Source organism: Lontra canadensis, unplaced genomic scaffold (genome assembly GCF_010015895.1).
Source record: "Lontra canadensis isolate GAN:19392208 unplaced genomic scaffold, GSC_riverotter_1.0 scaffold2, whole genome shotgun sequence".
Lineage (NCBI taxonomy): Eukaryota > Metazoa > Chordata > Mammalia > Carnivora > Mustelidae > Lontra > Lontra canadensis.
Window position 1 is genome coordinate 39,191,519 of NW_022630996.1, and position 23,995 is coordinate 39,215,513.

A 23,995-nucleotide genomic window follows, 5' to 3' on the forward strand; every position below is an offset into this window, starting at 1 on the left:
AACTGATCCATGCTACATACTGTACTGGGCCCTTGGTGTTTAGCTGGGCCTGACATTTTCTGTAATACCTAACTTGGCTTGTACAAAAGAAGTTTATGCCAACTCCTCTTTTTCTCATACAGTTTCTTTTCTTCATATATTCTGTTCCCACACTTCATATCATAGGCTATTTCAATTATCACCAAAATTTATCTCTCTCACTTAATGGCAGTTTCTTTTTCCATGAAGAAAAACAACTAAGAAGGTCATTTCAGCCAGAAATGCTGGGTGTGCATTAGTGAGTAGCAGACATTAAAGTCACAGGGATGGGAGCGCTGGACAATCACCCAGTGCATTCAGTAGCCGTGTTAGTGCTCCCACACACCAGCCTAGCAGCAGACAATTCCCATTTGTGCCTCAGTCAAATGATAGTTTTCTATGTGTCATGTGCCATTGGGGTAGCTGAAGAAAGACTGGAACTACCAATATTTAGTCTGTGACTGCTAGGTCCATGGATGCCAATGCACGTGGAAGCTGCTGGGGGTAGGGGTTGGGGTTGGGGTACAGGACAGATAAAAGAAAGTCAGATGAGGGGATGATCAGTTGACTTTCAAAACAAAGGAAGAGAGCTGTGGATTTAAAATCCCTAGAAATCCTTGACACTACCTTGCTCCATTACTCATTAAAACTTAGGAAATGACCATCCTGAAATATCTACTTAAGTTCTCTCATTTGTCCCATCCTTCAACTAAAGAAATTTGGAACCCAGACCAAAAAAAAAAAAAAAAAAAAAAAAAAACGAATGGAAGAACTTAGAAAATGAGCCCAAACCAAGCATACTAGTCTCACTATTGCCAGAATGGCAGAAATACACACTAACTACAAGGCTCTTAGAGCTCTGCTCTTTGGGAAAGTAAACAAGCAAGCTTAAAATGAAGCAGGAAGTTTCTTTGGGTAGTGTCCCATCTCTTTGCCTTCCAACTCAAGGAAAACAATCTTAACCAAGGAGAAACTCAGGCAGCCATCTCTCTATTGCACAATTATTAGGTGGTGAACAACAACAAGAGTCAAGATAAGGCCAGATAGCCAGAAAGGCAAAAGTGCCGGGAAAGAAAAATACATAGGATGTGTGAGAAATTTGGCAGGGGCTATGAACATCAACCAGCATCCACAATATTGCCTTCTCTATACTGTTAATGTTGTTTTAGAAATTTTTCTTTCTTCTGTGTCATTTTATATTGAGTCTCTTAGAAGTAGTCACAGTGATTGCATTTTAAAACTCAAACTAATAGTTTTTGTCAGGGAGCCTGGGTGGCTGAGCCCCTTAAGCATCTGACTCTTGATTTTGGCTCAGGTCATGATCTCAGGGTCATGAGACTAAGCCCTGCATGGGGTTCTGTGCTGGGTGTGGAGTCTGCTTAAGATTCTCTCTCTCACTTTGTCACCTGCACTCTCTCTCTCTCTTAAAAAAAAAAAAATTAAACTGGGGCACCTGGGTGGCTCTGCCTTTGCCTCTGTCTTTGGCTCAGGTCATGATCTCAGGGTCTTAGGATTGAGCCCTGAATCGGGCTCTCTGCTTGGTGGGAAGCCTGCTTCCCCGCCCCCAGCCCCCCGCCTGCCTCTCTGTTTACTTGTGATCTCTCTCTGTCAAATAAAGAAATAAAATCTTAAAAAAAATTTTCAAACTAGCAGTTTTTGTTATTTCATATAGAAATCTAATTCATTTGTATTTGTTGTTGCAATTATCCAGGTTTCTTTTATTTCTATCATACTGTTTTATGCTTTTCTTTAATACTTCTTTGTTCTTTATGGTCATTTTACTATACAAACTATATCTTATTTTTATCTACTCTAGCATCTTTGAATTTTAGCAATAATAGCAGTGTTACTTAATTTATATCTCTTGAATTACTAACTTCCTTACTGAAATGGAGCTTTTTGACACTGACTCTCTCAAGACATGCTATTTCTTTACCATTTTATCTCATCTTATCTTCTTCTCCATTATGTTTTATTTGTTCATATATACTGGTAATTCGAACCTAAGATGTTGTTATTAAACTATCTCTTAATTATATATCTTCTTTATGAAGAATTGATTTAGGCTTTTGCATTTGTAACCAATTTGTACAATGACTGTGTGGATTCAGTCATATATTTCATGGGTTTCAAAGGTCACCACTAACTTCTTTTTTTTTTTTTTTTAAGATTTTATTTATTTATTTGACAGACAGAGATCACAAGTAGGTAGAGAGGCAGGCAGAGAGAGAGGGGGAGGAAGCAGGCCCCCCGCTGAGCAGAGAGCCTGATGCGGGGCTCGATCCCAGGACCCCGGGATCATGACCTGAGCCGAAGGCAGAGGCTTTAACCCACTGAGCCACCCAGGCGCCCCCCCCCCTTTTTTTTTTTTTTAAGATTTTATTTATTTATTTGACAGAGAGAAACCACAGGTAGGCAGAGAGGCAGGCAGAGAAGGGGAAGCAAGCTCCCCGCTGAGCAGAGAGTCTGAGGCAGGGCTCAATTCCAGGACCCTGGGATCATGACCTGAGCCAAAGGCAGAGACCCAACCCACCGAGCCACCCAGACGCCCCAACCACTAACCTCTTGATATTAAGAGTTTCTGTTCTTGAGTTCTCAATTGGTGATTTCTCAGAGCATCATTTTTTAAGGAATTATTTCAGTTGAGATCTTTTCTGAATTCTTGCATAGCTATTGTTTTCCAGATCAATGACAACTTGTCTAGATACATAAATTTTTTTTAACTCAGAACCTCAAAGTTCTACGAATGCATGCACACATATCAGTGTAGAATGAAAAAACTGAAAGTGTCTCGTATTCCTGTAGTCTGGAAATAAGCATTGCTAATTGGTTGCTGTAATTTCCTCCAAATAATTTTCTTGCATATATTAGCATTATTACTAATGCAATACTTTTTTCTTTTTACAAAAATGGGTTTATAGAAGCATCTCATTTAATTCACCTAAATGATAATAATTTGAAATACCATCTTTTCTCTCTTGAATATTATTCAAAATACATATTCCCTTAGTATACTGTTACAGTTTACTGCCATATTTTTTCTATTTTCTCGATAGTACTGTTCCCACCCTAATGAAAGCCAGCAGAGCAGATTCAATTGCACATTTTTGGCCAATGAGGGGCTTATGTTCCCTATTGCAACCGCCCTTAGCCAATGAGAGTTCCACGGGTCTCTTACAGGTTGTTAGGAAACCCATGTTATTTGTGCTCCTGTGGCTTCTCTTTCTGCTATTTGTTTTGAATTCTGGAAGAAACTTTAATCTACTCTTGGCTAGCAAAGAGTTTACTGATGCTTACCACTTATAGTAAATGCTGAAACATTTGCTGGTATCTGTGGTTCTGCATCTGGCCCAAAGACACCAAAGAGGAGAATCAGGCTTCTTAGAAGTTAAAATGAAAGTGTTGAGCCTCCATGGGTACTGTTAATGACAATGGTTTAGGAAACAGAGGATAAAGATTGATAGGCAATTGGTGACTGTGGGAACGCTTTGACACTAGGAAGGTCATCATAAGGTCATCACAAACAACACCTTAACCTGGAAGAATGGGCCTCCATTTGCATAAACTGTAGCTGGAATCGTGCAACTATTTCAAGGACTTTAAGGAGCAGGGAGAAGCAGTTGCCAGTGTTGAATGTAAGAATGTCACCCCCTGTGCACAGGGTTGCAATGACCTGCATAACCGGCTTTCAGTGGGAGCTTCCATTTCCAGAAACTAATCAGTCCCCCACGCTAAACACAGAAAGTGTATGGAGTACAAAGTATTTTGCAGTATCATTTTAGTTTTAACTTTATAAAGCATCAATACCTCCTGGACATCTTCCATGTTGGCATGTATATAATCTTAGAATCTACTGCATTTTTTCCAAAGACTCCGTAATATTTCTTTGTATTAACTTACTACAATTTATTGAATTAATCCTCTATTAATGGACATCTGGGTTGCTTCCAATTTCTATGTTACAAACAATACTGCAATGGTCATAATGCCCTAGAAGATGTTATTTTTGAGAATATTTATTTCTCTGTGTCCTCCTCAACATGAGGGGTTATCAAGTATTTTAAATGTTTTTCAATTTATAAGGAAAAATAATATCTTATTGTGTTTAATTTGTGGTTCTTTAATATTAATAAGTTGAGATATCTTTTCATGTTTGTAGGACATTTGCACTTCAAATTCTTTGAGCTCCTGGTTCATGGCATTTGCCTATTTTTCTTTTGGGTGTTTATAACACTAAAATCTCAGAAATAACTATATTGTCTATTACGTTTAGTAAATTTCTTTTTTTTTCTTTCTTTTCTTTTTTTTTAGATTTTTATTTATTTATTTGAGAGAGAGAGAGAGCCAATAGAGAGAACAAGCAGGGGGAACAGAAGAGGGAGAGGGATTCCAGGACCCCAGCATCACGACCTGAGCCAAAGGCAGACGCTTAACCAACTGAGCCACCCAGGTGAACCTGCTGAGTAAATTTCATACCAAAATATTATGTAGTAATTACAAATTATATTTTTAAAGGATTTTTAATGATGGAAACATTCATTATATGGTAAGTGAAAATAAAACAGAATATAAAATTGTATATATCATATATATTTTTTTTAATGCATAGACAAAAGCCTGAGGGGGTGGAAATTGCACATATGTATTAATGTGATTTGAGGAGGTAAAATTACAGGTAATGTTAAAACTTCCTTGGTAAAGTTTAATATTTTCCAGAATTACTATAAAGCACAGTTTTTTATGTAATCAGAATGAGCAAAAATGTTGTAGTTTTGCGATTATAACTGACCTCTAACAGTTGTCCTATTCTGTGCCTCAAGGGCACTGGTGGTCAGCCCCTGTGTTAACACAAGGGCTCCTTAAGTCAGGATGGAAGAGTCTGCAAGACCACGAGGTGAGGAGAAAATAGGCAGCTGGCTGTCCCCGTAGAGTCCAATGGTTTCATGCTGCTCTGGGGCCCTAAGAGTCCTTTGATGGCCACTGGCCAACACAAACAAAAGCAAGTCTTCTGATTTGGGTTATAGTTTATTGGTATTTGTGCGTGACCAACACATATTCCCGAAGATTTCATTTTTAGGTAAGTTATGTAAAACAGGTAACCTTCTACATAAATTATTAAAGATTATTACAATTTGATAGTTACCAAGAAAAGGGGATTATGTCAAGTTTCCACACATTTTCCAGCCTTTCAAATCCAAGTACGGTGCCTCAGCCCTCACTCATCTTAGACATTCTTCGCTGGAGCTTCTGCTTGTCGCCCATCCCTTCTTGTTTGGCTCAGTGGCTCCTGATTTCCCACTGTTTACCCCTGGCGTCCTTGCCATCACCTGCGAGCTGAAGACTTCTCTCACCAGTCCCTTCCTAAATGCCCAGGGATCTCGAAGCAACGCAGCTAGCCTAACAGAATTGACTGAAGATTGGAGGTTGGCATGGGGCCTTTGCATGCAGGAAAGGAAAAAGGCAGAAAGCAGTGGGGTCTCAGCATATGACCATCACAGATACTGCCTCTCTCCCGGCCCATGTGGGCCTTTTTGCAAATCCCTGACATCTGCTTCCTACAAACCAGAGCCTCTTCTCCCATCTTTGCCTCTCACTGAGTCCCCACTCCTTGGTCCCCCATGCTACTTCTTACCCAGTGGAGGAAACCCCAGGAACCCACAGCACAACAAATGTACCTCCCTGTCCAAGGAAGGTAGCTTTTTTCCATAGAGAAATTTTAGCTTTATTCTCTCCAAAACAATCCCACCCAGGTGAAGTGTAAGCCTAAAGTCGACTAAAGCGTTTTCCCATTAAAAAAGAAAAATTACTTCCAAGGAAAAATTCTGCAGTTACTACCTTAAAGTAAGGAGCATCAACAGCAAAGAGTCTTTAAAACAGTAAGGCTCTCCTGCTCCCTCTCTAGAGCCCATGGTGTCCTCTCATTAAGTCCTTTATTAAAGTTGCTGACACAGTGGCTGTTTACCAAGCAGAATGGAAACATTTTAGTATTTTTGTAACCAACAAGGTTTCAGTATTTTAATAGCTGAGGGCTTACCTGCTACTTGTCAGCCGTGAACAGAGAGATCCAGAATTCTAGAATCCCTGAGTTGGGAGATACAGGCAGTCTCTAAAAAAATCTTCTGAATGATGCCTCTGGACAAGGAGCTCCTCAGAAGCAAAGACTGCCGTGCCTCCCGCAGTGACTGGCACCCCGCAGATGCTCTGTGACTGATGACCGGTTCAACGAGAGGATGAGCCAACACTCACTGCTGCTTCATTGACAGATTGGCGTCCCCTGGTCTTTTCTGGTCAAGTGTTAGGGAGCCCATTTTCACGGAAAGCAGCTGGTGATTCTGTGGATCTCTCCTATCTTTGTGCAGGAAAATGTGACTTTTAGGAATTTTACTCTTTAGTTTTCTGATAACTGTTCAGAGCAAATGTCTGGATCTCTCTTTATATTCTATCACACATATTGTGTTAGATATGTCGTATATGTGTTAACGTGGGTCTCTTATATACATTTTTGTTCTGATTTCTATCTTTTTTCAGGTAACTGTCTTTTCCTATCACAATGCCTTAGCCTCAAAATTTTCTACTATTCTTTATGCTATAGTCATAGCAGAAAAGAATCACTAGCTGGGATGGGGGGGCAGAAGGTACAGACCGACAAGAGTGCAGCGCAGACAGGAGGGGCACAGAAGCCTCAGAAGAACTGAGCTCTCCTTCCCTTGGCCTTCAGCTAAGACCAGTCCTCTCTTGTGGAATCATTTACATGGACCTTGAACACCAGAGCTCTGCAGAGGGTGGGGCGACCATGCATGCTCTGGGGACGGGGGACAGCTGGGACAGCCTGGAGTGATTGGTGCCCAAGCCTGTTGGAGAAAGTAGTTCTGCCACAGGCTCAAGTTTATCATGACAAGGTTCTCTAGGGACGCATACCAGCTGTGCTGTACTTCAAATTAGTGGAATCTAGCATGACCGGCGAGATGTTTATTTTGTGAAACTGCCTCTGCATCTCTTTTGGGGCTGAATTTGCTATATTCTCCATGTTTAGTATGACAATGATTACTGTTGCTGTTAACGATAATGAGAACAAACTGCAAAGTCTTTCACCAAAATGATGTCTACTTCTCATGGCACTACCACGATGTGGACACTACTATTTTCATCTTACAGATGCTGATCACGCAGAAAATAGGAGAGCCAGGCAACGAATAGATATAAAATATATACCCCTTCCTCTCTACATGGATTCGTGCCAAGTAACACAAGAGGTCTGCTTGCTCTTGACCAGGGCAAAGCTGTAGGCTCACACTCTTCCCTCCTCCCAAAAGATAGGGGAGGTTTCCAAGTTTCCAATTTCCTTCTGTTTTCAACAAAATAGGAACCTTAGTATTATCTCGTTCAAGCATAACAAAGAGAAGTAGGGCGGTGGTGGAAAGGCTCAAGAAAAGGTCCAGTTCTAATGCTGCCGAAATAAGAAGGATCGGAAAATTAGGGCTGCCCTCCACACCCCCCACCCCGAACACGGGGCTACCTACATATTCAGCCTGCTGTGTAGGAATCACGTGGTCTGGTTACGTTATGGAAACGACTTTGTGGTTGCAAACAGTCACAACTGCCAACCACACTGGGCTGAGCTTACTTGACCATCAGAGAAATGCCCACGTGAATACATACAGACACACACGTCGTTTTTGTGTCCAGTCGGTCCTCATTATTCACAGAACCTGTATTTGTGAATCCACCTGTTTGCCCAGATTTATTTGTGTCCCCCCCACCGGCCCCCGGCCATCTTCGGGGCACTTTGGCAGTCATTCACAGGTAGGCATAGAGCAGTGAAAAATTGGAGTCCCTGATACATATGCACTTTCTTCCCCGCTGAGCTGAACAGGACCACATGCTGACTCCTTGTTTCAGCTCTCATCCGGTCAACCAGTGTCCTTTTCATGGTCTATTTAGTGCCTCCTTATGTGTTTTTTGTTGATGATTTTGCTGTTTCTAATGACCGCCAAGTATCTGAAGTGTTGTCTAGTGTGCCCAAGCGTATATGGGACGATGACGTGCCCTCCAGAGAAAATCCACATGTCAGGCAAGCTTCATTCAGGTGTGAGTTAATAGTGCTGTTGGTCCTGAGTTCAATATTAATGAAGCAAGAATATATAGTAAATAAAGGGTGTTTACACAGAATCACAGGAAAACAAGGTTATGCCCTGATTAGTTCAAGAAAGTATGCCCAGAGGCACATAGAAACTTGCCTCCGTATTTCACTAAGGAGGAAGGGGTTAGTATATGCCAGTCCAGCGTTCATGGTGACTCTATAGACCATAACTACTGTGACTACCAAGAACCAACTGTATGCTTATGTACATGGTATGTATGTGCATGCGTGTGCGTGTGTGTGTGTGAGTGTGTGTGTGTTTGTGCAGTGCCTTATCCAAATTCACTGAGACCCTGAAAACTTAACTCTGTAGTTTCATGAGAAATGACACTTGGAGAAAACTGTTACTATACAGTAAAGTACATTTTTCTTCATTAGGGCTTACTGGTCCTATAATCGATCTTTTGTTTTGCTAGCACTTATTTTGATCAGCAATGATTCGATTGCGCCAGCATGATGATGTTGCTTAGCTACTGCGAAGAGCGAGTGCACATGGGCTGTAATGGTTTGCGAGTGTTACTGCAAAAGCACTTACTTGGAATACGGACTGCATTCCAAACAACGTTTTTACTCCAGAAATCTGTCCAAGAGTTTGTTATCTAGTTGATAAATGGACTTTTGGACATAGTATTCTGTCCAAATCTCTTTGGCTGTGTCAACATCGACAGTATCCTTAACCAAAAACAACTGACTGAGTGAGATCCTGTCAAAAACAAACCTGAATCCTCCCAGATCCACTCCCCTCCTGCTGCCATGTGGGAGTGAAGGTCAGTTTCATTTATTTTCCTGCCCCAGTGGCTTCCAGGAGCTTCCCAGCATCTCCCTGTTTTCCAGTTTCAATGCATCTTGAATTTAGAAAAGAAATCAAGTAAAAACAAATGTTACAAACCAAGACAACGTGCTGTTTCCTATTTGATCATCTCTCTAATTAAATCACAAAAGCAGCCCTGTGGTGGAAAGAGCCCTGGACTGGGAAACAGGGTATCATTGCCACTGATACTGTTAATTACCTATGTTGATTAGGAAAGTGACTCAATTAGGCCTGGATCTCCTTATCTGCAAAAGTGGAGATTGTAAAATCTCCCTTTTAGGTGAACAATGCTTCTATCTGGATCCTTCACTATAATGTTGGGATTTTCCAGATCATCTTGACTTTAGAAAGATTTCTATGTGCTTTAGACCCTGAAAAAATGCATAAACAAGCATAACACATCATATTCAATCTGATAACTGTCTCATTCACTCTTAGTTGGCTAAAGATGTTAGTTGTCCTCCTCGTCATCCTCAGAGATCCTAAGTATTGTTAATTTGTTAAATCATGCACTCAGTTAATATTATTGAGGCCCTACACTGCTGTAGGCACATAGAAAACAAGATATGGTCCCCATTCTTAAGCTAAACCAAGATACATGGGTGCCCAGAGTTTGAGGACTCTGTGCTTTTAAGGGGGTTAATGATTCAAGACCCTATCAAATTATATTCTTTTAAAATATGCCCAACATTTTAAGCAATGAGAGAAATGTTTTTCTATTTAATTCAAATGTATAGAATTATGTATAGTTTACCATATGAGAAGTTGTCTGTGGCAATCTGAGTTAATTAGGTTCACATTTTTTAGTTATTCTAGAGATATTTTAGGGAGTAGAAAAACAACTCCCCCTCCGCCCAAGCCACTCACCCCTGCAATTCTGTCTGGAGATTCCAGACTTTTCTTTTTCTTTTTGGTAATCAATTATCAAATAGATTAGAAAATGTTTATTAAGTTTAAAATTTTAAGTTTAAAACATTTATTAGAATATTTACTAGGTAAACTTACTATGAAGCTATCGTTTCTTTTGTTTTGGGTATCTGAATATTTACTTTATTGTTTTTTGTTATTTTTATAAGCTTTTCAACACTCTTTGTGAAATGAGATAAGGTAGAAATAAATGATTAGCTTAATGAACATTGGTGGCATTTCTATGTACTAATTTAGCTAATGTTGTCTAGTCTGTTTATATTTTACCCTGACTAAAGTTGTTTCTTTTTTGGAGAGGCAAAATCTTCCAAATACATAACTGCTAAATAAAGAATTGCACATTTCTTTTTATTAGATTTTATAGTATCCCTATATAAATCAGTGTCTGGCAAAGTAAATTGTATTTTCCCACCAGTTTAGATTGTAAAGTCAAACCATTTTTATTTGTTTATAAGTTTGCCTTCAATTTTATTTCAAATCTTCCATCTTTCCCCTTCATTTTTTCAGCCCTTAGAAACACTGATACAAACACTTATTTCTGAGTTGAAGAATATTGTTGGCAAATCTTTTTGTAGAGTATTTTGGTAATAAAAAACAATTTCTGTTCATAAGCCATCTGCTTTGTATATTTTCTTACCTTACAGTTTATTACATTGGGACATATCTACAAATATACATCTTTGATAAGTAATGTTTCCTGGGAATATTGAAATACAGAGGTTCAGATTTTACCATAGAAATACTTTAATCGCTAAGAATGCCAGGTGTGAGAGAATAAGACCACATGTCTATCTAATCTTGCTTCATGGAATCAAATTAATAATCAACATGTTATTTTTTTCTTGTGAAAGAAACTAAATGAGTTTTGTATAGAAATGCCTTTTTAAAAAAGATTTTATTTATTTATTTGACAGACAGAGATCACAAGGAGGTGGAGAGTTAGGCCTAGAGAGAGAGAGGAGGAAGCAGGCTCCCTGCCAAGCAGAGAGCCTGATGCAGGGCTCAATCCCAGGACCCTGGGATCGTGACCTGAGCCGAAGGCAGAGCTTTAACCCACTGAGCCACCCAGGCACCCTAGAAATGGCTTTTTGATGTGTTGTTCTCATTTGATTTTGCTAATTAGGAAAAAAAAAAAAACCACCCACTATGACATTCACTGTAAATCCCAAATCAACAATTCCTTCTAAAATTTATCCAGAAGGAAACTTTATAGTCTTAAGTTTTTATCCCCTATAGAAACAAAATTATTTGTCTTCAGTATATTTCTAGAATTAGTCTAACAAAACAATTTTGCTGAACAGTTTAGCTGATTTTTTTTCTGCTTCAGAGAGTCATTATTTTAAATGGAGTCCCTTAGTATGTGTGATCTTATATTATCTTAAAACTCAATCATAATTAACTTGCCTCTCCCAACTTTATAGGAGGGACGATACTTATAATAAGACCTTTGCCATTCAATGTATTTCAAAGAAGAGAATTAGGGAAGATAAGGATGCCTGTTACCAGCTGTTTATAACTAAGAATGTTTCTGTTCTTGGGATAGTTAGGGTGTGGTTGAAGTTTAAATGATTTGTCCACAGAAAGAATTTTTTAAACACATAAAGTAATCTCTGACCTTTACTAGATTGAGTCAACAAGTACAAGAGAACTCCCAGGAAGTTTTTTGCTCTTCCTCAAGAACATCAGTGAATTTGGGGAGAAAATGCCATGTATACATGTGGATGTTTTTACTCGTTATTTAATGATAAGATACCAAAGAGATGTGATTGTATTTTGCCTTGAGTTCTATTATAACAGATGTGCTCCGAAACGTTAAGTTTTGGTGAAAAAAATGAGGGAGAATATTAAGTAGTCAAAACGATGATTTGCGACCGTCAACTGTACATCATGCTTAGCGTTTTATGAAAACCATGAGTTTATTCAATCATTATAGTGATGATGATGAGAATAGCTAACATTTGTCAAGCAGCCCTTATGTGCTTGGGCATTGCTGGGCTCCTGAGGTACAACAGTGCACGTATGAGGCACGGTCCATGGACTTACAGAGGTGAAGGTGTAGACAGATCAACAGTTAGGGTATGAGGTGGTGATGGGGAAGGACAGGCTGTCATGGAAGCACAGATTTTGTGAGGGGCCTAAGGAGAAGCTGGGGGTCACACAAGACTCTCTGGATGAACTGATATCGGAAAGTATGAGTTAGCCACAAAAAGAAGGTCAAGAATAGTCCCAGAAGAAAACGTGAAGCATGAAGAAGTATCCAAAGTGTAGGATACACATGATATTTTCAAAGGACTGAGAACTTTTCAATATGGAGAAACTGAGAACACAAGCATGGAGATAATGAAACACGAGCTTGGAAAGGAAGTTTGGGCTGCTCGTCAAAGCCATGCTTGAGGACAGGAAACAAATGTGGGATCAGAGAGGATAGTGTCATGATCCGACAAATATGTTAGATGGATTATGCTGTTATTGTGTGGATAAATGATGGGAGGGGGCAAGACCATTGACAACAAAGCAAATTAGTCAACTTGTAGTCATGCAGGAGAAAAGGTGATGACAGCCTGACACCAGGGGAGGGACATGGGAGTGGATGAAATGTGATTTGATTGGCAAGGCATTTAGGGTGCAGATGTGGTCGGCCTCGGTGTTAGTGTGAGGGAGGTCGAGGAAGAAAGGTATTGCCAAGTATCAGTCATTGATTTCTGGGGGCGCAAGACTGGCATTTAATGAAGTTGGGAACAGAGGAGGACAAGCTGATTTTGGGGCAAGGGAAAATAGAGCATTTAGTTCTGATGTGTGGAGTTTTAGCTGGCCATTGGATATTCAAGTGAATCCAGAACTTACGTATGAGGAAAGGAAACTTAAGGAGGTTAATAAGTCGTTCAAGGTTGCATAGACAGGATTTTAGCCGGGGATGATCTGGCTCCAGATTCCCTGTCTTAATCACTATAGAACTCTTCTCCAGAGATGTGGGCCTTGACAATCTGTGCTCTCTTTGCTCCTTATTTGAATCTATAGAATGGTGTCAGGATACTGCGTTCTAATTCAGCTCTGCCATTAACTGCTTGACCTTGGGCAAATCTTTAACCTTTCGGAGTCACTGTCTCTAAAAGGAAGTAGTTGAGATCAGGTCAGTATTTTTCAAAGGGGTTTTGCGAGTAAGAGTGGAAGGAGGTCAGGAAAAGAGAGGCATGAACATGTTTCCCTAGAAAAGGCTTATTACCTGGAAGGATTTCTCAAACCACAAACTCTTACCTGAGTTCTTCTCCCTCCCCCTTCTGATATTCTCCCTAGCAAGGGCATTCTTTACAGTTGAGGCTCACAGTGTTGTCTTGGGTTGTATTCTTTAGATATGCTTAGAGAAAAAAACATTGATAACCCAGATGATCTCACATTCCTTCATACACTCAAAGACACTTCAAAATTCTGTCGTTACAAATCACCTTCCTTAAATTATATAAGAGAGTAGTGTTTTTGCTTGTTTTCTTGCTATGTTTTCCTTCATTCAACGTGTACTTGCTGAATACTTACTGTGGGCCAGATCATGTTCTAGGCACTTGAGATACAGCAGTGAATAGGACAAAGTCCTATCCCTAGTGCACTCACATTCTGGTGGGAGAGACAGATAATAAACTAAAGATGAACAAAATATCAGATGGTGATAAATGCTATGCAGAGAACTTTAGTAGGAGGGCTGCTGGTGATGCTCTCACAACAGTGTAAATGTGCTTAATGCTACTGAACTGTACAGTAAAAATGTTTAAAATGGTAAACTTAATGTTATGCATATTTACTGTAATTTAAAAAATAACTTTTAAAAATGTAAGGCAAGGTATAATGAAATGGTGTCTTTAAAATGCTAAAAGGAAAAAACTCAAAAAATAAACCAAGCAACCCATAACTAGACATTAGAATTCTATGTCCAGTGAAAATATTTTTTTAAAATAATGGTGTAGAGGAGAAAAACTTTCCCTTCTTTCCATCTAGGTTTTGTGGCTGGTCTGATAAACTGACATGAGACAGATTAACAGGAGAAAAACAAATTTAATTACATATATATGAGAGCTCAAAGACATGGGACTCAAGAACAAGCCAGGCAATTGAGGCTTATACATCACGCTGAGCTAAGGAATGGGTTGGGGCCTAGGGCTTCAAAGGGGAGGAGGGTAATTCCTAGGAGGAAAAGAAGAGCAGTTGTCTAGTAATCAGATGTTTGCTCTCCTATACAGCTAGGTCATTCAGATTAAAATCTACCCCCAGCTGCCTTTTTGGGCAGCTTAAATTGCGAAATAGGGATATTGTCAAATAAATAAAATTTGTTCCTTTCTCTTTTTTCCCTTTTTCTAGATCTCCACTTAAAATTTTTATTAGAGTGGGGCTGAAGGGAATGCTACCAGATGAAAACCCAGGCCTACAAAAAAATAATAAAAAGCATTGAAAATAGTAAATATATGTATAAATATAAAATAGCATATTATAAGCCAATTCTTAAGTTCTTTATGATGGATAAAAAGGTATCTACTAAGAATTTAAAGCTAAATTATGCATAATTATACATTATAAATTATACATTATAAATTATGCATAATGAAAACTGAACACCTTTGTTGTAAGATCAGAACTAGTTCAAGACTGACACAAGATTCTCAGCAGTCCTACTTAGCAGCATAGTAGAGTCCTAGTCAGTGTAATATATCAGTGCAATAATGCAAGGAAAAGAAATAAAACCTACATATACTGGAAAAGAAGTAAGAAAACTATTACTGCTTGCAGGCAACATGGTTTTCTACATAGAAAACTCAAGGAATGTATATTAAAATAAATAACTCCTATAACTAATAAATGAGTTGAAAAAAGGCATAGGCTACAAGGTCAATATTTTAAAAATCAATCATATTTTAATATTATACACTCTAGCAACAAACAATTGGAAGTCAAAATTTTTAAAAAACATATCACTTATAATGGCTACAAAAAATGAAATAGGTAGAAATATAATAAAATATTTGTATAATCTGTGTGTTAAATACTATAAAACACTGATGAAAGAAATCAGAGAGGAATAAAGAAGAGATATTTTGTGTTTGTTTATGGGAAGACAAAGTATTAAAAGGTTAATTCTCCCCAAATTGATATATGGATTTATCACAACCACAATAAAAAATCCCAGCAGGACTCTTTTTAGTTATTGACCATATAACTATTTATATGAAGAGTTTTACATGTAAAACTTTGTATGAAAATTCAAAGAAACTAGAATAGACAAAATGATTTTGTGAAAGAAAAACAAGATTGGAAGGCTCATGCTGCCTGATTTTAAAACTTACTATATTTTTGCTCTGTGAAAGACACTGTTAAGACAAGCTACAGATTGGGAGAAAATATCTGTAAATCATATATCTGACAAAGAAATCATAGCCACAATATATAAATTGCTTTCAAATTTCAATAATAAGAAAGCAAACCCTGAATAGATAGGCAAATGATTTGAACAGACACTTCACCAAAGAAGATATATGGAGAGTAAATAAGCACATTAAAAAGGCTCATCATTGCTAGTCATTAGGGAAACCCAAATAAAAATGCAGTGAGATACCCTTACATACCTTTTAAATGTTTTTATTTATTTTTCATTTCTTTCATATGCTTATTCTTTTTTATAATTATTTTTTTTCTTACCCTAGCACATACCCTCTCAGTTTGTTTCCCGAGATTAAGAGTCTCTTATGGTTTGTCTCCTTCTCTGGTTTTATCTTGTTTCATTTCCTCCTCCCTTCCCCCTATGATCCTGTCTTGTTTCTCAAATTCCTCATATCAGTGAGATCATATGATAATTGTCTTTCTCTGATTGACGTATTTCACTTAGTATAATACCTTCTAGTTCCATCCACGTCATTGCAAATGGCAAGATTTCGGGATTTTTTTTGATGGCTTCATAGTATTCCATTGTATATGTATATATCACATCTTCTTTATCCATTCATCTGTTGATGGGCATCTAGGTTCTTTCCATAGTTTGGCTATTGTGGACATTGCTGCTATAAACATTTGGGTGCACACGCCCCTTCGGATCACTACATTTGTATCTTTAGGGTAAATACCCAGTAGTGCACTTGCTGGATTATAAGGTGGCTCTGTTTTCAACTTTTTGAGGAACCTCCATACTGTTTTCCAGAGTGGCTGCACCAGCTCGCATTCCCATCTTCAGTGTAAGAGGGTTCCCCTTTCTCCACATCCTTGCCAACATCTGTCGTTTCCTGACTGATTAATTTTAGCCATTCTGACTGGTATGAGGTGGTATCTCACTGTGGTTTCAATTTGTATTTCCCTGATGCCAAGTGAGGTTGAGCACTTTTTCATGTGTCTATTGGTAATTTGGATGTCTTCTTTGCAGAAATGTCTGTTCATGTCCTCTGCCCGTTTCTTGATTGGATTATTTGTTCTTTGGGTGTTGAGTTTGATAAGTACTTTATAGATTTTGGATACTAGTCCTTTATCTGATATGTCATTTTCAATATCTTCTCCCATTCTGTCAGTTGTCTTTGGTTTTGTTCAGTGTTTCCTTTGCTGTGCAAAAGCTTTTGATCTTGAAGTCCCAATAGTTCATTTTTGCCCTTGCTTCCCTTGCCTTTGGCAATGTTTCTAGGAAGAAGTTGCTGTGGCTGAGGTCAAAGAGGTTGCTGCCAGTGTTCTCCTCCAGGATTTTGATGGATTCCTGTCTCATATTGAGGTCTTTCATCCATTTGGAGCCTATTTTTGTGTGTGGTATAAGGAAATGGTCCAGTTTCATTCTTCTGCATATGGCTGCCCAATTTTCCCAACACCGTTTGTTAAATAGACTGTCTTTTTTCCATTGGACATTCTTTCCTGCTTTGTCAAAGATTAGTTGACTATAGAGTTGAGCGTCTATTTCTGGGCTCTCTATTGTGTTCCATTGATTTATGTGTCTGTTTTTGTGCCAGTACCATACTGTCTTGATGATTACAGCTTTGTAGTAGAGCTTGAAGTCTGGAATTGTGAAGCCACCAGGTTTGGTTTTCTTTTTCAACATTCTTCTGGCTATTCAGGGTCTTTTCTGATTCCATATAAATTTTAGGACTATTTGTTCCATTTCTTTGAAAAAGTTGATGGTATTTTGATAGAGATTGCATTAAACCTGTAGATTGGTCTAGGTAGCATAGACATTTTCACAGTATTTGTTCTTCCAATCAATGACCATGGAATGTTTTTCCATTTCTTTGTGTCTTCCTCAATTTCTTTCATGAATACTCTTTAGTTTTCTGAGTACAGATTCTTTGCCTCTTTGGTTAGGTTTATTCCTCGGTATCTTATGGTTTTGGGTGCAATTGTAAATGGGATCGACTACTTAATCTCTCTTCTGTCTTCCCATTGATGTATAGAAATGCAACTGATTTCTGTGCATCAATTTTCTATCCTGACACTTTACTGAATTCCTGTATGAGTTGTAGCAGTTTTGGAGTGGAATCTTTTGGGTTTTCCACATAAGGTATCATATCATCTGCAAAGAGTGAAAGTTTGACTTCTTTGTTGATTTGGATGCATTTTATTTCTTTTTGTTGTCTGATTTTTGAGGCTATGACTTCTAGTACTATATTGAATAGCAGTGGTGATAGTGGACAGCCCTGCCATGTTCCTGACCTTAGGGGAAAAGCTCTCAGTTTTTCTCCATTGAGAATGATATTTGCTGTGTGTTTTTCATAGATGGCTTTAATGATATTGAGGAATGTACTCTCTATCTGTACACTGTGAAGAGTTTTGATTAAGAAAGGATGCTGTACTTTGTCAAATGCTTTTTCTGTATCTGTTGAGAGGATCATATGGTTCTTGTTCTTTCTTTTATTAATGTATTGTATCACATTGATTTGTGGATGTTGAACCAACCTTGCAGCCCAGGAATAAATCCCACTTGGTCCTGGTGAATAGTCCTTTTAATGTACTGTTGGATCCTCTTGGCTAGTATTTTGTGAGAATTTTTGCATCCATGTTCATCAAAGATACTGGTCTGTAATTCTTTTTTGGTGGGGTCTTTGTCTGGTTTTGGGATCAAGATAATGCTGGCCTCATAAAATGCATTTGGAAGTTTTACTTCCATTTCTCTTTTTTGGAAGAGTTTCAGGAGAATAGGTATTAATTCTTCTTTAAATGTTTGATAGAATCCCCCCTGGGAAGCCATCTGGACCTGGGCTCTTGTTTGCTGGGAGATTTTTGATGACTGCTTCAATCTCCTTACTGGTTATGGGTCTATTCCGTTTTCTACTTCTTCCTGGTTCAGTTTTGGTAGTTTATATGTCTCTAGGAATGCATCCATTTCTACCAGATTGTCAAATGTGCTGGCATATAGTTGCTCATAATATGTTCTTGTAAGTGTTTGTATTTCTTTGGTGTTAGTTGTGATTTCTCCTCTTTCATTCACCATTTAATTAATTTGGTGTTGGTTGTGATTTTTCCTCTTTCATTCATGATTAATTAATTAATTAATTGATTAATTTCATTCATGATTTTACCTCCTTTCTCTTTTTTTTTTTTGACAAGTCTGGCCAGGGGTTTATCAATCTTATTAATTCTTTCAAAGAACTAGCTCCTAGTTTCATTGATCTCTTCTACTATTCTTTTGCTTTCTATTTCATTGATTTCTGCTCTGATCATTATTATTTCTCTTCTCCTGCTGGGTTTAAGCTTTCTTTACTGTTCTTTCTCCAGTTCCTTCCGAGGTAGGGTTAGGTTGTGTATTTGAGACCTTTCTTGTTTCTTGAGAAAGGCTTATATTGCTATACACTTTCCTCTCAAGAGTGCCTTTGCTGTATGCCAAAGATTTTGAACATTTGTGTCTTCATTTTCATTTGTTTCCATGAATTTTTTAAATTCTTTAATTTCCTGGTTGACCCATTCATTCTTTAATAGGATGCTCCTTAGCTTCCATGTATTTGAGTTCTTTCCAACTTTCCTCTTGTGGTTGAGTTCTACTTTCAAAGTGTTATGGTCTCAAAATACGCAGGGAATGATCCCAATCTTTTGGTACCAGCCGAGACCTGATTTCTGACCCAGAATGTGATCTGTCCTGGAGAATGTTCCATGTGCACTAGGGAAGAATATGTATTCTGTTGCTTTGGGATGGAATGTTCTGAATATATCTGTGATGTCCATCTGGTCCAGTGTGTCATTTAAGCCCTTTATTTCCTTGTTGGTCTTTTGCTTAGATGAACTGTCCATTTCATTGAGAGGGTGTTGAAGTCCCCTACTATTACTGTATTATTGTCGATGTGTTTCTTTGATTTTGTTATTAATTGGTTTATCTAGTTGGCTGCTCCCATGTTAAGGGCATAGATATTTAAAATTGTTGTATCTTCTTGTTGGACAGACCCTTTAAGTATGTTATAGTGTCCTTCCTCATCTCTTATTATAGTCTTTGGCTTAAAATCCAATTCATCTGATATAAGGATTACCACCTCAGCTTTCTTTTGATGTCCATTAGCATGATAAATTGTTTTTCACACCCTCACTTTAAATCTGGAGGTGTCTTTGGGTCTAAAATGAGTTTCTTATAGACAGTATATCGATGGGTCTTTTATTTTTTTTAAGATTTTATTTATTTATTTGACAGACAGAGATCCCAGGTATGCAGAGAGGTAGGCAGAGAGAGAGGAGGAAGTAGGATCCCCGCTGAGCAGAGAGCTCGATGTGCGACTCGATCCCAGGACCCTGAGATCATTACCTGAGCTGAAGGCAGAGGCTTAACCCACTGAGCCACCCAGGTGCCCAGTCTTTTTTTTTTTTTTTTTTTTAATCCATTTTGCTACCCTGTGTCTTAACTGGGGCTTTTAGTCCATTTACATTAAGGGTAATTTTTGAAAGATATGAATTCAGTGCCATTGTATTGCCTGTAACATGACTGTTACTGTATGTTTTCTCTGTTCCTTTCTGGTCTATGTTACTTTTAAGCTCTCTCTTTGCTTAGAAGACCCCTAGAGGGGGTCTTCTAAGCCTGTAGGGCTGGTTTGGTGTTCACAAATTCTTTTAGTTTTTATTGTCTTGGAAGCTTTTAATCTCTCCTTCTATTTTCAATGATAGCCTAGCTGAATATAGTATTCTTGGCTGCATATTTTTTTCATTTAGTGCTCTGAATATATCATCCCAGTCCTTTCTGGCTTGTCAAGTCTCTGTGGATAGGTCTGCTGCCAGTCTAATATTTCTACCATATTGTGTTACAGACCTCTTGTCCTGAGCTGCTTTCAGGATTTTCTCTTTCTCACTGAGACTTGTAAATTTTACTACTAGATGATGGGGTGTGGACCTATTTTTATTGATTTTGAGGGGGATTCTCTGTGCCTCCTGGATTTTGGTGCTTGTTCCCTTCCCCAAATAGGGAAATTCTCTGCTATTATTTGTTCCAATATACCGTCTGTTCCCTCTCTCTTTCTTCTGCTCTGGGATCCCAATTATTCTAATATTGTTTTGTCTTATGGTATCACTTATCTCTCAAATTATCCCCTTGTGGTCCAGTAGTTGATTATCTCTCTTTTGCTCAGGTTCTTTATTCTCTGTCATTTGGTCTTCTATATCATTAATTCTCTCTTCTGCTTCATTTATCCTAGCAGTAAGAGTCTCCATTTTTTACTGGACCTTATTAATAGCTTTTTAAATTTCAACTTGGTTAGATTTTTGTTCTTTTATTTCTCCAGAAAGGGATTCTCTAGTATCTTTTATGCTTTTTTCAAGTCCAGCTATCATCTTTATAATTGTCATTCTGAACTCTAGATCTGACATCTTACTAATGTTTGTAATGATTAGGCCCCAGCAGTCGGTACTGCCTCTTGTTCTTTTTTTGAGGTGAGTTTTTCTGCCATGTCATTTTGTTCAGTGAAGAATAGATGAACGAGAGAACAAAATGCTAAAGGGTAACAAAAACCCCAGAAAAATATACACTAACCAAATCAGAAGAGACCCAAAACTGGAGGGAGAGGAAAGGAAAAAAGAAATATGATTGCGCTGGTGAGTAGGACAGAGCCACACACTTGATTTTGGGTGTACTTTGGTGTGTTAGAAGAAATTGCCTCCCAAAATTTGAAATAAATTAAAAATATATATATATATATATATTTCCATCCCTCATATATATATTTATATAGATATATATTTCCATCCATATATATATATATATACATATATATATATATGTATGTATATATATATGAAGTATTTACCCATGGGTAAACACAATGGAGGGATGGAAGATGACTGCAACCATGAAAATTAAAAAAGATTTTAAAAAAGGAATTGATTAAGATAAGCAGTTGATTGAAAAAAGAAAAAAAAAAAAAGAAGAGAATGTGATCAGGCTGGAGACTAGAATAATGCCATACACTAGATTTAGCATATTTTTTGGTCTGTTAGAAGAAAATGTATCCCAAAATTTTAAAGAAAGAAAAACATATGTATACCAAAAATAAGGTTAAATATAATGTGGGTGTAGAATATGACGGTAAAAATGAAAACTAATAAAGATATTTAAAAAGGTATTGATAAGGTAAAATAGTTAAAATATGAAAGAGGGAACATTACAAAAAATAGAAAAAAACACAAAAACTTAAAAAAATCAACTTTGAAAGACTAAAGAATCATGGGGAAAAAAGCCATGCATTCCGGTGTGCTGTGTCCCCCTAGCACTGGTTTTTTGCTGTTCTCATTGATTGGTAAGCTTGGTCTTGGCTAGATGTTCTTGCTGATCTTCTGGGGGAGGGGTCTGTTGCAGTGATCCTCAAATATCTTTGCCCTGGACAGAACTGCACTGCCTTTGCCAGGGGTCGGGCTAAGTAATCTGCTCGGGTTCGCTCTCTGGAGCTTTTGTTCCCTGAACGCTTTTCCATGGAGCTCTGGAGGACGGGAATAAAAATGGCTGCCTCCCAATCTCCGCCCAGAGATGCTGAGAGCTCAGGGCCCCACTGTTCAGTGTGCCCTCAGAGAAAAGCAGTCAATCCTCCCGTCTCCCTGTTCTCCAGCCGCACTCCAAGCTCACCCAGCCTGTGACTGAGCATTTCTGTCTCTGGTGCACGGCCCCATTTAGAGTCTCCAATCCCAGCAGATTCCTGCTGCTCTGCTCTTCTGGCAGATGAAGGTGGGTCTCCCCAGATCTGCCACTTGTGGGGTCCCTGCTTAACTAGCAGTGGTCCGACTATGCCTCAGATCACGGTTTAAGGTAACTCCAAGCTGAGAGTTCACTCCTCAGCTCTATGTCTGCCCCTGGCTTCCCTGCTAGGATACCTGGGGGCTCTGCCACCCTCAGACACTCCTGGTCTTTCTGTGACCCCAAGGGACCCGAGACCACACTGTCTCAGCAAGGGCTCCACCCCTACTCAGCCTCTGGAGCGATGTCCCTCAGTGGAGCCGACTTCTTAAAGTTCTGATTTTGTGCTCGGCTGCTCTACTGCTTGCCAGGAGCCGGCCCCTCCCCCCCCGCAGTCTATCTTCCCGTCACTTTGGATTCACTTCTCCGCACGTCCTACCTTCCAGAAAGTGGTTGCTTTTCTGTTGCTAGAATTGCTGCTCTACTTCTCTTCAATCTTCTGTTGAGTTTGTAGGTTTCAGAATGGTTGGATAACTATCTAGCTGAACTCCTAGGACAGGATGAAATTTAGGTCTCCTAGTCCTCTGCCATCTTGTTCCTCCCTCAAATCTTAAAATGTTTAATTAAAAAAAAAAAAACTAATGATACCAAGTCCTGGTGAGGCTGTAGAACTCTCATACATTACTGATAGGAATGAAAATGGTATAGCTACTCTGGAAAACAACTTGTTAATTCTTTGTAAAGTCAAACATACACTTACATATAATGTAGTAATTCTACTCCTATGTATTTACCTTAGAGACATGAAAACTTATGCTCAGTATTCAAATTCAAAATTGTATTCAAATAATTGTGGCAGTGTGATTCATAATGACACAAAACAACCTAAATATCCTACTTTGGGTAAATGAATAAACAAACAGTTGTACATCCATTAAATGAAACACTACCGAGGAATAAAAAGGAAAGAACTACTGATACTTTCAACAACATGTATGCATTATGCCAATCAACTATATTATGCTGAGTGAAAGAAGCAAGGCTCAAAAAGTGTTGTATGAAATTCTGAAAGGAACAACAGGATAAGGATAGAAACAAGATTTAAGGGTGAGGGGAAGGTTTTGATTACAAAGTTTCCACAGGGGGGAATTTTTTGGAGTGAAGGAACTGTATCCTGACTGTAATGGTTGTTATAGCATGCTATAATTTGTTAAAACTTACAGAACTGTACAGCAAAAGAGGGGGATTTTTACCTCATGTAAATTTAAAAATGATTTTTAAAAATAATGGGAAAAGAAAAAAAATGGAATTGATTCTGAAAATGCTTTTAAAGTTTTTTTTATGTAAAAAATCCTAAATAAAATTCCTAAATAAAAACCCAGAGAAATTTTTAAAAACGGGGTGAGGAATTTGTGGACAATGAGGTCTTTTAGGGGAACACTACTTCCAATGACCACTAGAGGCAGCACAGAGACAACTAAAACCTCTCAGGCGATCCAGACTATAAACAGCAAAAATAATCACAATCTCCATCCAGCCTTTGGAAAACCTGGAACTGCACAATTTGCAATTCTGGGTTCCTTCCTTTGTTTCTCTCACTTCTGTTAGGGGGAAGGTAGGTTGGGCAGGACAGCATGCCACACAACCATTTGGAGCGGTTGCTTGAATCCTGGGGCATGGAGGGCCATGCATGGTCTCAGGAACCCCTGAATGCCAGCATGGAGCGCTATGGTCACCGTGGGCTGGTGGAGAGGGCACTTTCTGGGGGAGCATGTGCCTCTGCTCAAACTTCTAACCCTCTCATTGGTGCCCACAGATTGCAACCAGAACGTGAGATGAGACAGAAAATCTAAGCAGCACAAACGTGAACTTGCTCAGTGTGGCAGAATGCCTGAGGGAGCCGGGAGATACTGAGAGAGGGAAGGAGAGACTAGAGAAAGGATGAGGAGAAAGGTGAGTGTCTGAGCAGAGGCCAAGTCAGCCTCACCTCATTTTCCCCTTTTGCTTCAGTTTTTCT

At 38.6% G+C, this 23,995-nt stretch overlaps 1 long non-coding RNA gene across 1 annotated transcript; it reads left to right on the top strand.

Annotated features, from left to right (window-relative positions):
• Nucleotides 1-4,429: 4,429 nt before the first annotated feature.
• On the top strand, nt 4,430-23,995 carry LOC116872489. Its single transcript, XR_004383648.1, has 3 exons — nt 4,430-4,468; nt 14,244-14,339; nt 23,795-23,995. It is a non-coding gene; the product is annotated as an uncharacterized LOC116872489 (long non-coding RNA).